We start from the raw sequence: 15,302 nt of genomic DNA on the forward strand, positions 1-15,302 counted from the left end.
CTTTGTCATGTGTCCTGCAATTTGAGGCAGGCATTTCTGGTCAGACCCATTTATTATTTTAAATTTAAAATATAGGTTTTTTAAGCCGGAGGCAGTGGCTCATGCCTGTAATCCCAGCACTTTGGGAAGCTGAGGTGGGCGGATCACTTGAGGGCAGGAGTTTGAAACCAGCCTGGCCAACATGGTAAAACCCAATTTCTACTAAAAATACAAAAATTAGCCAAGCATAGTGGCGCGTGCCTGTAATCCCAGCTCCTCAGGAGGCTGAGGCAGGAGAATCGCTTGAACCCCGGAGGCAGAGGTTGCAGTGAGCCAATATCGTGCCATTGCACTCCAGCCTGGGCGACAGAGCGAGACTCCCTCTCAAAAAAAAAAAAAAAAAAGAAAAAAAAAAAAAAATTGAGATGGGATCTCACAATGTTGTCTCCGCTGGTTTCAAACTCCTGGGCTTAAGAGATTCGCCGGCCTCACCCTCCCAAAGTGCTGGGATTACAGGCGTGAGCCACCATGCCCAGCCCAAATCTATTAAATCACTATCCCTAGTCACACCTGCTCCATGTCGAGTCTCTTCCTCCGTAGGCCTCTCACCAGATCTGCGTCAGAACACCAAGCCTACTAACTGTGCGCAGTTTCTGCAGTCAGTTCCAGAGGTCATTTCTAATGTTGCATTATGGGATATTTAATAGGTTTCCTAAAGAACAAATGTATTTCTTTAGAGTTACTGAGAGGGTACGCAATGATGATGTCACACAATTACCTATTAAGACTCGAATCCAGCAATGCATGTAAGTGTGGACTTACATCCAGAAAAAGTTCTAGCACAATTTTTTTTCGTTCTCATATATTTAAGAAGCCACAGAAACACTATTAAAGCCCTCCCTAATCACTTAGGGAATGCAAAATAAATATTTATAAGGGATAACCATATCCTCCTAAAAACAACTCAGACTATTTTCAGTGAGATGATTTACTGATTCCGATAGTCAATATAATTACTTTTTATTTTTGAGACGGAGTCTCGCTCTGTCGCCAGGCTTGAGTGCAGTGGCACGCTCTCAGCTCACTGCAACCTCCGCCTCCCGGGTTCAAGCGGTTCTCCTGCCTCAGCCTCCCGAGAAGCTGGGATTACAGGCGCATGACACCACGCCCCGCTACTTTTGTATTTTAAGTAGAGACGGGGTTTCACCGTGTTAGCCAGGATGGTTTCGATCTTCTGTCCTCGTGATCCACCTGCCTCCGCCTCCCAAAGCTACATTTATTAACACTAAGTTGAGTTTACATGACAGTGATGCATATTGAGGTGCTTTACAGAAAGCGGTTAGAAAGCTCTTGCCTAGACCTGGCGCAGTAGCTCACGCCTGTAATCCCAGCACTTTTGAGAGGCCGAGGTGGGCGGATCACCTGAGATCAAGAGTTCAAGACCAGCCTGGCCAACATGGTGAAACCTTGTCTCTACAAAAATACAAAAATTAGCCGGGCATGATGGCAGGTGCCTTGTAATCCCAGCTACTTGGGAGGCTGAGGCAGGATAATCGCTTGAAACCTAGAGGCGGAATTTGCAATGAGCTGAGATCACGCCATTGCACTTCAGCCTAGGCGACAGAGTGAAACTCCGTATAAAAAAAAAAAAAAAAAAAAAAAAAGGCCAGGCACGGTGGTTCACACTTGTAATCCCAGCACTTTGGGAGGCCGAGGCGGGCAAATCACAAGGTCAGGAGATGGAGGCCATCCTGGCTAACACCGTGAAACCCCGTCTCTACTAAAAACACAAAAAATTAGCCAGGCGTGGTGGCAGGTACCTCTAGTCCCAACTACTAGGGAGGCTGAGTCCAGCCTGGGCGACAGAGCAGGACTCCGTCTCAAAAAAAAAAAAGAAAGAAAGAAATTCAGGAGGTTGAAAACTGTTAAAATGTGTTTGAGTTAATATATGCTGTTAATATATGCTCTTTGGGTCTGAAAGCCAGTCTGACTTCCCTTCATTCATAGGATGAAGTTGACCACAATTCAGCTGTCTCTCATCCTAGGGATCATATTTGGATACTTCAGATGGCAGAAGAGCAGTTCTGCTCCAAATTGTAGTCTGAAAAAATAAAACATTTTTGAGCACTGCTCTCTAAACGTAAATATGAAATGAAGTTTCAAGAGATGGGAAACTTTTTAGTGCTTTCTTCAGATTGTTATTCTCAACTATCAGATTAGATGGTTTTGTTTACCTTCTGCCTTCAGGCTATTCTAACCACGGCTTATTTTTCTGTGTTTTTGTGTCACCGTAGTGAATTTTTTTTTTTTTTTTTTTTTTTTAAGATAGAGTCTTGCTCTGTTGGCCAGGCTGGAGTAGAGTGGCACAATCTTGGCTCACTGCAACCTCTGTCTCCCGGGCTCAAGCAATTCTCCTGCCTCAGCCTCCTGAGTAGCTGGGATTATAGGCGTGTGCCACCATGCCCAGGTAATTTTCAGTACAGACGAGGTTTCACCATGTTAGCCAGGCTGGTCTCCAATTCCTGACCTCAGGTAATCTGCCTGCCTTGGCCTCCCAAAGTGCTGGGATTACAGGCATGAGCCACCACACCTGGCCATGAAATTTTTATATGTTACATGTTTATATCCAAAAATACTGACTTTTTTAGGATGAACCTTATTGCCAATGTGTGAGTTTGGAAAAGGAAGGACAAGAGTTAAAGGAACAAAATTATTGCTTGTTGGGGTCACGCACCCCTCATGCTGTTAAAGCATGCGCATGTCATTGAAACCTGCTGTGACTGGTAACAGTTTATATGTGTACTTCAGCTTCTAGCATCTAAGAGGCTGAGTCCCCAGATTGTAAAATAGCCAGAGCTGACAACAGGCATTGGATTCTGTGGGTTGGGTGTCCCACCTGCCAAATACCTGCTCACATTCTCCACAACAGAAAAGGAAAAGCAGTTTCTCTTCCCAGCCTACGTTTTCATCAAGTGGATTCATCCGTCCCTGGCCCACACCCGGCAGCCCCTCTGCCAGTCTCCTTGCACCCCAGGTCCCCAGCTGCCTCCTTGGTGACAGTGATGCTGCAGCTGCACCTGCTCCCCCAGGAAGGGTGCAGCAGGTCTGGACTCACAGCTTGCTCTCCCTGTCCAATCCATTCTCCAGATGGCCGCCCAAGAGAGCCTGTCACATCACTGTGTTCCTTAGAATCTGCTGAAGCTTTCTTGGCCTAGAGAATGGAGTTTCGGTTCTCAAGTGGGAGCCCTCCACTGCCCACTTCAAGAAGTCAGTTTCCTCTCACAACAACTGGCACCTGACTCAACTCCAAATACCAGGACCTGCCTGGTTTCCTGTGTGTGAAGCTGATGGTTCTACCGAGAGCTCTTTCTCCTCCGTACCACTCTGCTGGCAAGAGCCTTCCATTTGTTACAGACTGGCTTAAAATGGTGTCTGCCTCGATGGTGCTTTCTGTGACTGACTTAATCACTTCCTCATCTGACTTCTCAGGAAAAATACATCCCACATCTTGTCAATTATTAAATGCACTTTTTAAAATATTTTATTGAAATTCAGATGCATCTGACAATCACTGTTGTCCAGAGTGTCAGTTAGGATGTTTGTCTTTGTCCACATATGGGTGCCAGTGGCTGGGAGTGAATCCTGAGAATGATGGCGGAGAGCACTTTCTAAAGAAATGCTACAGCGCTCGCTGTCTTGATGGAATGGCGAGCAGTGGTGTATAAAAACCCGCAGGGCAATGACTCTGAAATGAAAAGTGATTCAGAGGAGACAGTGAGTGAACATGAAAGCATTTGGGAATATCTTAAGCAATTTACTTATATTGTCCTTTTTACATGTATGTAAGAGTGATATATTATTAAAATCAATGTCTAAAAGAAATTAAGTTCTTTCTATGAGTACAAAATCAAAATTTTAAGAATTATGAGAGAAGCAGCATCACCAAAAATGGCATAGTAAGGAATTCCGGTGCTCCACAAATACAACTGGCAAAAGCTGTCCTAATCAACTTTTACAGAACTCTGAAATCTAGCCACAAACTTACAGCAACCAGGGAAAGTATAATGAAGAAAGAAGCTGCTGCCGTGTACTACGAGAGCGCTGTGGTGTTTTAAACTGCCTACTTGCCATCCCTCCTTCTCCAGATCGCTGGTGGCCATGAAGTTGGCAGCATGAATTCCCGACACAGGCTGCTAGTGCCAGAGTGAACAACACAGACTGTGTTCTCAAAGAAACAGGGGAGCGTTGGGCCTGGCTGGCAGCTCCCTGAGGGACTAGAGCAAGGGTAGCATTTGCATTTGGGCATTTGCCAAGAGCAGCAAGGGCAAAAGTACTGGCTGTAGCAGCCTGAGACAAGCAATAGAAAGACCAAAAAGTCTGGGAAGGAAGAGCTTGAGGAAGAACATAAGTGGGGGAATAGGGCCTTTAAAAGCTCTTGCGTGTACCAGGGAATCACGTGCATGCCCAGCATGGGTGGGGTGCTCAGAAAAGGCCTGAGAAGACCCTAAGCCTCCACTTCTGGCTGACCTTCAAGATGTGCACATTCAAGAAGAGAAAGTTAAGACAGAAGTATAAACAACCTGGCTAAGTGTTAAAGGAGTATACCAACACAGAGCCAATCTCTAAAGACTGGAAGAGTTTCTGTAGGTACGTTTTCGTTTGTTTGTTTGTATTTTCCCTCTTTCTTTTATGGGTTGGGGGTTTTCGGCATTTAAGGTTACTCTGTTAAAAATACTAGCTGACCACTAAGCTAATGGAACAGACTTCAGCGGCCTCACACAACAAACAATACAGATGTTACAAAAGTAGTTTTGAAAAGTCAGTAACAAATAACAACGGCCCACAACAAATAGCAACAACAAACCCTTGGCAGGGGTGGAGGGTGGGGGCAGAATCTACTTTGCAGAGTTGCCACATTGTAATTATCAAAATGCTGAGTTTTTGACAAACATTTATGAAGCATGCAAAGAAACAAGAAAGTATGAACCATTCACAAGCATACTCTGAAGAAATTAATAGAAATTATCCCTGAGGAAGCCAGACATTGGACTTAGTGGACAAAAACTAAATCACCTGTATTTTAAATGCTCAGAGTTAGGGCAAACCATGTACAAAGGACTAAGGAAGCCAGCAGCATGAAGTATCACCAAATAGAGAATATCAGTAAAGAGAAAGAAATTACCAAAAAAGAACCAATTATAAATTCTGGAGCTGAAATGAAATGAAAAATCACTAGGAGGTTACAACAATAGGTTTAAACAGGCACCAGAAATAATCAGACTGGGTGCAGTGACCCACACCTGTAATCCCAGCACTTTGGGAGGCCGAGGCAGGCAGATCATTTGAGGTCAGGAGTTTGAGACCAGCCTGACCAACATGTTGAAACCCTGACTCTACTAAAAATCCAAAGAAAATTAGCCAGGGATGGTGGCACATGCCTGTAGTGTCAGTGACTTGGGAGGCTGAGGCAGGAGAATCTCTTGAACCAGGGAGGCAGAGGTTGCAGTGAGCCAAGGTCATGCCACTACACTGCAGCCTGGGCAACAGAGCAAGACTCCATCAGAAAGAAAGAAAGAGAGAGAGAGAGAGAGAGAGAGAGAGAGAGAGAGAGAGGAAGAGAGAAAGAGAGAAAGAAAAAAGAGAGGGAGGGAAGGAAGAGGGAGGGAGGAAGGGAAGAAGGAAAGGAAGAGGGAGGGAGGAAGGAAAGGAAAGGAAAGGAAAGGAAAGGAGGAAAGGAAAGGAAAGGAGGAAAGGAAAGGAAAGGAAAGGAAAGGAAAAAGGGAAGGGCAGGGCAGGGCAGGGCAGGGCAGGGCAGGGCAGGGCAAACTGGAATATAGGACAATTGAAATTATGCAGCCAGAGAAGCACAAAAGAAAAGAATGAAGACAAGTGATCCAAGCCTAAGGGACCTGTGTGACATCATCAAGTAGATCAACATATGCATAACGAGAGTCCCAGAAAGAGGAGACAAGGAGAAAGTAGCAGAAAGACTACCTAACAAATAATAGGCCGGGCACAGTGGATCACGCCTGTAATCCCAGCACTTTGGGAAGCCAAGGTGAGTGGATCACCTGAGGTCAGGAGTTCAACACCAGTCTGTTCAACATGGTGAAACGTCATCTCTACTAAAAATACAAAAATTAGCCAGGCATAGGGGTGGGCACCTGTAATCCCAGCTACTTGGGAGGCTGAGGCAGGAGAATCGCTTGAACCTGGGAGGTAAAGGTTGCAGTGAGCTGAGATTGTGCCACTGCACTCCAGACTAGGGGACAGAGTGAGACTCCATCTCAAAAAAAAAAAAAAAAAAAAAAAAAAAAAAAAAAAAAGAAAGAAAGAAAGAAAGAATAGCCAAAATGTCCCATATTTTATGAAATACATGAATCTATGCATCCAAGAAGCTCAACAACACCAAGTAGGGCAAACTCAAAGAGATCCATACTTAAAAACACTATAGTCAAATTATTGAACACCAAACAAAAAGAGACAATCTGGAAAGCTGCAAGAGCAAAATGACTCATCACATACAAGAGATCCTGAATAAAATTAATAATCAGTTTTTCATCAAAACCATGGTGGTCAGGAGACAGTGGGATAAAAGAAAAAAGTCAACCAGGAATACCATATCCAGCAAAAATTGAGACATTAAGACATTTCCAGCTAAACAAAAACTGATGTATTTCACAAACAGACCTGCTCTAGAAATCCTAAAGAGAGTCTTCCAGGATGAAACAAAAGGACATCACACAGTAACTCAAAAGCCTGCAAAAATAAAGAGCAATGGCAAATGTAGCTACATAGTGAAATATAAAAACACCCTTTGGTTTATAACTTCCTTTTTCATTTTGCTAAATAGTTTAAAAGACAAACCCCTGAAACAAGAATTGCAAAGCTATGTTAATGGACACACAATATATAAAGATGCAGTTTGTGATACTACAACATAAAGTGTGGGAAGAGGGGCACAACAGAGCTGTAGAGGAGCAGATCTTTGTATACTATGAAACTCAGTTGGTATTTAATTAAAATTTGGTTGATATACAGTTAATCGTTATTCCTCAAAGTAAACACTAACACAAAAACTAAAAATATATACAGAAATGGAAATAAGGGAATCAAAGTGGTGTACTGGAAGATATCTTCTGGTAGGTGAATGGATAAACTATGATACACCCAGTTTCTAGCCATGAAAAGACATGGAGGAAACTTAAATTCATATTACTAAGTGAAAGAAACACATCTGAAAAGGCTACCTACATGCTGTATGATTCCAACTCTGTGATATCCAGGAAAAGGGAAAACTATGGACATAGTAAAAAGATCACTGGTTGCCAGGGGTTCAGTGGGAAGGAGGGAGAGATGAGTAGGTAGACCACAGGGAACTTTCAGGGCACTGAAACTAGTCTGTATGATACTATAATAGTAGATACATTTGTTTAAACTCACAGGATGTACAACACCAAGAGTGAACACTAATGTAAAACTATGGACACTGGTTGATAACAGTGTGTTAATGTTGGTTCATGGATTGTAGAAAACACACCACGCTGGCTCAGATTATTGGCGGTGAAGGAGGGAGTGTGTATTGGGATGGGAGCAAGGAGGCCTATGGGCATTCTACCTTTCACTAAATTTTTCTGTGAACATAAAACTACTCTAACCATAAAGTCTGTTTTTTTAAAGGAGCAAAATATCAAGTAAACTGGAGGTTTAAATAAAGAGAAAACCTGGTCTCTCCTGAAAAAATGCAAATACGGTGAGGTTAAGAGCTGTAGCACTATTTTTCTCTAGTGTCTTTCACTCTTTTAGGCACATATTTTGCACTCAATAAGATTTTCTGGGCCGGGCGCGGTGGTCAAGCCGTAATCCCAGCACTTTGGGAAGGCCGAGACTGGGCGGATCACGAAAGTCAGGAGATCAAGACCATCCTGGCTTCACGGTGAACCCCGTCTCTAACTAAAAAAATACAAAAATCTAGCCCGGGCGAGGTGGGCGGGCGCCTGTAAAGTCCCAGCTACTCAGGAGGCTGAGGCAGGAGAATGGCGTAAACCCGGGAGGCGGAGCTTGTGCAGTGAGCTGAGATCCCGGCCACTGGCACTCCAGCCTGGGCGTAGAGCGAGACTCCTTCTCAAAAAAAAAAAACCCGTCTTCTACTAAAAAATACAAAAAACTACCGGGTGGAGGTTGGCGGGGCCTGTGTCCCAGCTACTCGGAGCTGAGGCAGGAGATGGCGTGAACCCGGGAGGCGAGTTGCAGTGGCTGAGATCCGTGCCACTGCACTCCAGCGCGGGCACAGAGCGAGACTCCGTCTCAAAAAAAAAAAAAAAAAAAAAAAAAAAAAATTTTCTGAAATAAAGGGAATTTTGTGTGTGACTTTAGGCAAGTCATTTCTCACCTCCCTTTTTTTTTTCTGGAGATGGAGTCTCACTCTGTGCCCAGGATGGAGTGCAGTGACGCAATCTCGGCTCACTGCAACCTCCACCTCGCCAGTTCAAGCAATTCTCCTGCCTCAGCCTCCCAAGTAGCTGGGACTACAGGCATAGGCCACCACTCCTGGCTAACTTTTGTGTTTTAGTAGAGACAGGGTTTCACCGTGTTGCCCAGGCTGGTCTTGAACTCCTGAGCTCAGGCAACCCACCTGCCTTGGTCTCCCAAAATGCTAGGATTACAGGTGTGAGCCACCACACCCAGCCAAGTCATTTCCCCTTTAATTTATTTTTATTTATTTATTTATTTTGAGATGGAGTCTCACTCTGTCACCCAGCCTGGAGTGCAATGGCACAATCTCGGCTCACTGCACCCTCCACCTCCCAGGCTCAAGTAGTTGTCCTGCCTCAGTCTCCTGAGTAGCTGGGACTACAGGCATGCACCACTACACCCAGCTAATTTTTGTATTTTTTGTAGAGACAGGGTTTCACCATATTGGCTGGGCTGGTCTTGAACTCCTGACCTCATGATCCACCCACCTTAGCCTCCCAAAATGCTGAGGGGTGAACCAGTGCACCTGGTCCATTTCCCCTCTCTTTACCATATATTCTTTATGTAAAAAATAAGAGTAATAAGTGGGGGGAAATGGTATGGTAGAAAAAAATCGAACAAAAGAAGGCAATATGAGTTGAATTCAGGAACAAAAATTAAATGAAGCCTACAGGGGAAAAAAAGCAAAATGATAAAAGTGCTTTTTAATTAGTAGAAATGCAGATGGTAACAAAGGTGTTGAGGTGGATTATATGATATCAAACAAAATAGACTAAGTCAAAACTTGTTACAAGAGACAAAGACATTATATGTAGATAAAATGGTCAATCTATCAAGAAGATAAGTCAGTTTTACAGATGTACATATCAAAAAAGAACCCCAAAATACATGAAGGAAAATTTGACAGAGATGAGAGAAGAAATAGATAGTTTTATAATAATCGTTGGAGTTTAAATACCTCATTTTCAATATGAATAACAAAATAGAGCCCCTAAAGAACACTACACACCAACTAGACTTAATGGACATACACTGACTGTTTCACTCAGCAGCAGCAGAATACACATTCTTCTGAGTTGCACATGGGACATTCTCTAGGACAGACAACATGTTAGGTCACAAACAAGTTTGACAGATTTAAAGGATTGAAATAAGACAAAGCATCTTCTCTGACTACAATCTTTCTCTGACTAGAAATCAAAAATAGAAGGAAAACTCAGTTTTCGCGATTAATGTGGAACTTACACAACATACAATGGGCAAAAGAAAAAATTACAGCTGAAATTAGAAAATGCTTTTTTGGGGTAATTCAACACAAAAATAGAACATATCCAAACTTATGGGACATAGTGAAAATTGTGTTCAGAGGGAGATTTATAGCAATATATGCCTATGTTTTAAACTAGAAAAAGAAATCTCCCAGATCAATCATTTCACACATTAAGAAACCAGAAAAAGGCCGGGCGCTGTGGCTCAAGCCTGTAATCCCAGCACTTTGGGAGGCCGAGACGAGCGGATCATGAGGTCAGGAGATCGAGACCATCCTGGCTAACACGGTGAAACCCCGTCTCTACTAAAAAATACAAAAACCTAGCCGGGCGAGGTGGCGGGCACCTGCAGTCCCAGCTACTCAGGAGACTGAGGCAGGAGAATGGCGTAAACCTGGGAGGCAGAGCTTGCAGTGAGCTGAGATCCGGCCACTGCACTCCAGCCCGGGCGACAGAGTGAAACTCCGTCTCAAAAAAAAAAAAAAAGAAACCAGAAACAAAAAAAGAACAAGCTAAGCCCAAAGTTAGCAGAAGAAAGGATTAATACAGATTACAGAAAAAAAGGAAAGAAAGATCAGAAAAATAATACAATCAATAAAACCAAAATTTGGCTCTTTTAACAAGATTAACAAAAAACGACAAACATTCAGCTAGATTTACCTAGATTGAGCAGAGAAAAAGAAGAGTCAGATTATGAAAACCGGTAAGAAACTAGGCCATTACTATAAACCTTATATAAATAAAAAAGATCACGAGAATAATATGATAAATTATACACCAACAAATTAAATAATCTAGATGAACAAATTCCTAGAAACTACTAAAACTAACTAAAGAAGAAATGGAAAATCTGAGCAAATTTATAATGTTTTTGAATTAGTAATCAAACATTATTTCAACAAAAATAAGCTCAGGGCAAGATGGCTTCACTGATGAATTGTAAAAAACATTTAAAGAAAAATTGACCAGGCATGGTGGCTCACACCTATAATCCCAGCACTTTGGGAGGCCAAGGCGGGCAGAGTGTTTGAGATCAGGAGTTCGAGACCAGCCTGACCGAGATGGTGAAACCCAATCTCTACCAAAAGTACAAAAATTAGCCAGGCATGGTGGCATGCGCCTGTAATGTCAGCGACTTGGGAGGCTGAGGCGGAGAATCGCTTGAACCCAGGAGGCAGAGGTAGCGGTGAGCCGAGATCGCACCACTGCACTCCAGCCTGGGCGACAGAGCGAGACTCCATCTCAAAAAAACAGAAAACGAAAAATTAACATCAATCCTTCTCAAAGTTTTCCAAAAGGAAGAAGAGGAGGGAACATTTTCTGATTCATTCTATAAATCCATATAAATATTACCTGATGCGAAGGCCAAATGAAGATATTACAAGAGAAGAAAATTTGTAAACTGGCCAGGCATGGTCGCTTGAGCCCAGGAGGTTGAGGCTGCAGTGAGCCATGATCATGCCACTACACTCCAGCCTGGGTGACAGAGTGAGACCCCCCCCTTTTTTTGAGATGGAGTCTCACTCTGTCAGCCAGGCTGGAGTGCAGTGGCACAATCTCTCCTTACTGCAACCTCCGCCTCCTGGGTACAAGTGATTCTCTTGCCTCAGTCTCCTGAATAGCTGGGACTACAGACACCTGCCACCACGTCCAGCTAATTTTGTGTATTTTTAGTAAAGACGGGGTTTCTCCATGTTGGCTGGCTGGCCTTGAACTCCTGACCTCAGGTGGTCCACCCATCTTGGCCTCCCAAAGTTCTGGGATTACAGGCGTAAGCCACTACCCCAGCCCAAGATCCTGTCTTTAAAAAAAAAAAGGAAAAGAAAATTTGCTGACCAACATCCCCATGAATATAGGGAATGCAGAAATCCTCAAAATATATAAAATAAAAACTAAGAACCTACCAAAGCTTAGTCCAACCACCTTTTACACAGATTTTACATATCAACCATGTAGGATTTATTCCAGAAATACAAGGCTAATTCTGCATAAAGAAAAAAAATCAATCAATGCTACATTAATAAAATGAAGGAAAAAACCTATAAGATTATCTCAATTAATGCAGAAAAAGCATTTGACAAAATCCAATGTCCTTTCTTCATAAAAACACTCAACAAAATAGGAATATAAGAGAATTTCATCAACAGAATAATTAGTACTTATGAAAAAGCCACAGCTAACATCATACTCAATGGAGAGAAACAGCTTCTAAGATTAGGAACAACAAGTGTACCTGCTTTCCACACACACAATACTAGAAATTCTAGCCAGAGCAATTAGGCAAGAAAAAGAAATCAATGGCAAACAAAATGGAAATGCAGAAGTAAAATTGTATCTATTCCAGAGGACATTATATTTATAGAAAACATTTTTTACTTCATAAAAATCTGTTAGAGCTAAATAAATAAAATTAGCAAAGATTCTGGGTACAAGATCAACATGCAAATATCAGTTGTATTTTTGTAGACTAGCAATGAACAATCTGAAAGAGAAATTTTTTAAAAAATTTACTCATGATAGCATTGAAAAGAATAAAATACTTAGGAATAAATTTAACCAAAGACCTGAAAATTTGAGTGTGTTATACACTGAAAATTATAAAATATTATAAAGAAATGTAAATAAATGGAAAGAAAACCCATGTCATGGACTGAAAGACTTAATAGTGTTATGATGACAAAACTGCCCAAAGCAATCTACAGATTCAGTGCATTTCCTATCAAACTCGAAATGACCCTTTTTGCAAAACTAGAAAGGCTGATTCTCAGGTTCATAGATAATTGTAACAGACCTGAACCTCAACAGAATCTTGGGGAAAAAATAACAAATTTTGAGGGCTCACACTTTCCAATTTCAAAACTTACTACAAAATTATAGTAAACAACACAATATGGTGCTGCATAAACATATAGATCAATAGAATAGAATCGTGAGTCAAGAAATAAACTCATAAGACCATCCAATGAGGAAAAAATAGTCTCTTATACAAAAGCTTGACCGGGCTCAGTGGCTCATGTCTATAATCCCAACACTTTGGGGAGCCTGAGGTGGGTGGATCACATGAGGTCAGGTGTTCAAGACCAGCCTGACCAATGTGGTGAAACCCCGTCTCTACTAAAAATGAAAAAAAAAAAAAAAAAAAATAGCCAGGAGTGGCAGCTCATGCCTGTAGTCCCAGCTACTCAGGAAGCTGAGGCAGGAGAATTGCTTGAATCCAGGAAGTGGAGGTTTCAGTGAGCCAAGATTGCACCACTGCACTCCAGGCTGGGCAATAGTCTCAAAAAAAAAAAAAAAAATGCTGAAACAACTGGGCATATACAAACAAGAGATTTAATTTTGGCTCCTACACCACACCTCATAGGAAAATTAACTGAAAATGGATCAAAGACATAAATGTAAGGGCTAAAACCATCAAACTCTGAAGAAAACATAGGAGTAAATCTTCATGACCTTCATTTTGTTGATGGATTCTTAGTAATGATATGAAAAGCAAAGCAACAAAAGAAAAAAATAGATAAATTGGATGTCATCAAAATTAAAATGTTTGTGCACCAAAGGACACCATAAAGAGAGTGAAAAGTGAAGCCAATGAATGGGAGAAAATATTTGCAGACCATATTTTGATAAATGTCTAGTATCCAGAATATATAAAGAGCTCTTAGAACTCAACAACAAAAAGACAACCCAGTTACAAGATAGGCAACAGACTTGAATAGCCTTTTCTCCACAGAAGACATACAAATGACCAAGAAGAAATCAAAAGCACTCAGATAAAGTTGGAAGGTATTCCAAGATGGCCGAATAGGAACAGCTCCAGTCTGCAGCTCCCAGCATGATTGACACAGAAGACAGAAGATTTTCTGAATTTCCAACTGAGGTACCTGGTTCATCTCATTGGGACTGGTTGGACAGTGGGTGCAGCCCACAGAGGGCACGCTGAAGCATGGCGGTGTGTTGCCTCACCCGGGAAGTGCAAGAGGTCAGAGGATTTCCCTTTTCTAGCCAAGAGAAGCCACGACAGACTACCTGGAAAAACAGGACACTCCCCGCCCAAATATGGCACTTTTCCCAAGGTCTTAGCAATCGGCAGACAAGGTGATTCTCTCCCGTGCCTGGTTTAGTGGGTCCCACGCCCACAGAGCCTTGCTCACTGCTAGCACAGCAGTCTGAGAAGTGGCAGCCTGGCTGGGTGAGGGGCGTCTGCCATTGCTGAGGCTTGAGTAGGTAAACAAAGCTCAAACTGGGTGGGGCCCACCACAGCTCAACAAGGCCTACTGCCTCTAGACTCCACCTCTGTGGGCAGGCCATAGCTGAACAAAAAGCAGCAGACAGCTTCTGCAGACTTAAATGTCCCTGTCTGACAGCTCTGAAGAGAGCAGTGGTTCTTTCACACAGTGTTTGAAATCTGAGAATGGAATGACTACCTCCTCAAGTGGGACCCTGACCCCCATGTAGCCTAACTGGGAGACACCTCCAGTAGGGGCTGACAGACACCTCATATAGGTGGCTGCCCCTCTGGGACAAAACTTCCAGAGGAAGGATCAGGCAGCAATATTTGCTGTTCTGCAATATTTGCTCTTCTGCAGCCTCCACTGGTGATACTCAGACAAACAGGGTCTGGAGTGGACCTCCAGCAAACTCCAACAGATCCGCAGCTGAGGGATCTGTTAAAAAGAAAACTAACAAACAGAAAGGAAAAGCATCAACATTAACAAAAAAGGTCATCTACACCAAAACCCCATCTGTAGGTCACCAACATCAAAGACCAAAGGTTGATAAAACCACAAAGTTGGGGAGAGCAGAAAAGCTGAAAATTCTAAAAATCAGAATGCCTCTTCTCCTCCAAAGGATCACAGCTCCTCATGAGCAATGAAACAAAACTGAGCAGAGAATGACTTTGACGAGTTGACAGAAGTAGGCTTCAGAAAGTATGTAATAACAAACTTCTCTGAGCTAAATGAGGATGTTCGAACCCATCACAAGGAAACTAAAAACCTTGAAAAAAGATTAGATGAATGGCTAACTAGAATAAACAGTGTAGAGAAGACCTTAAATGACCTGATGGAGCTGAAAACCATAGCATGAGAACTACGTGGCACATGCACAAGCTTCAATAGCCAATGCAATCAAGTGGAAGGAGTGGTATCAGTGATTGAAGATCAAATTAATGAAATAAAGCTAGAAAACAAGGTTAGAGAAAAAAGTAAAAAGAAACAAACAAAGTCTCCGAGAAATATGGGACTGTGTGAAAAGACCAAACCTACGTTTGATTGGTGTACCTGAAAGTGATGGGGAGAATGGAACCAAGTTGGAAAACACTCTTCAGGGTATTATCCAGGAGAACTTCCCCAACCCAGCAAGGCAGACCAACATTCAAATTCAAGAAATATAGAGAACACCATAAAGATACTCCTCGAGAAGAGCAACCCCAAGACACGTAATTATCAGATTTGCCAAGGTTGAAATGAAAGATGCCAGACAGAAAGGTCGGGTTACCCACAAAGGGAAGCCTATCAGACTAACAACGGATCTCTCTGCAGAAACCCTACAAACCAGAAGAGAATGGAGGCAAATATTCAT

Source organism: Rhinopithecus bieti, unplaced genomic scaffold (genome assembly GCF_001698545.2).
Source record: "Rhinopithecus bieti isolate Rb0 unplaced genomic scaffold, ASM169854v2 scaffold_72455, whole genome shotgun sequence".
In the NCBI taxonomy this organism is placed as follows: Eukaryota; Metazoa; Chordata; class Mammalia; order Primates; family Cercopithecidae; genus Rhinopithecus; species Rhinopithecus bieti.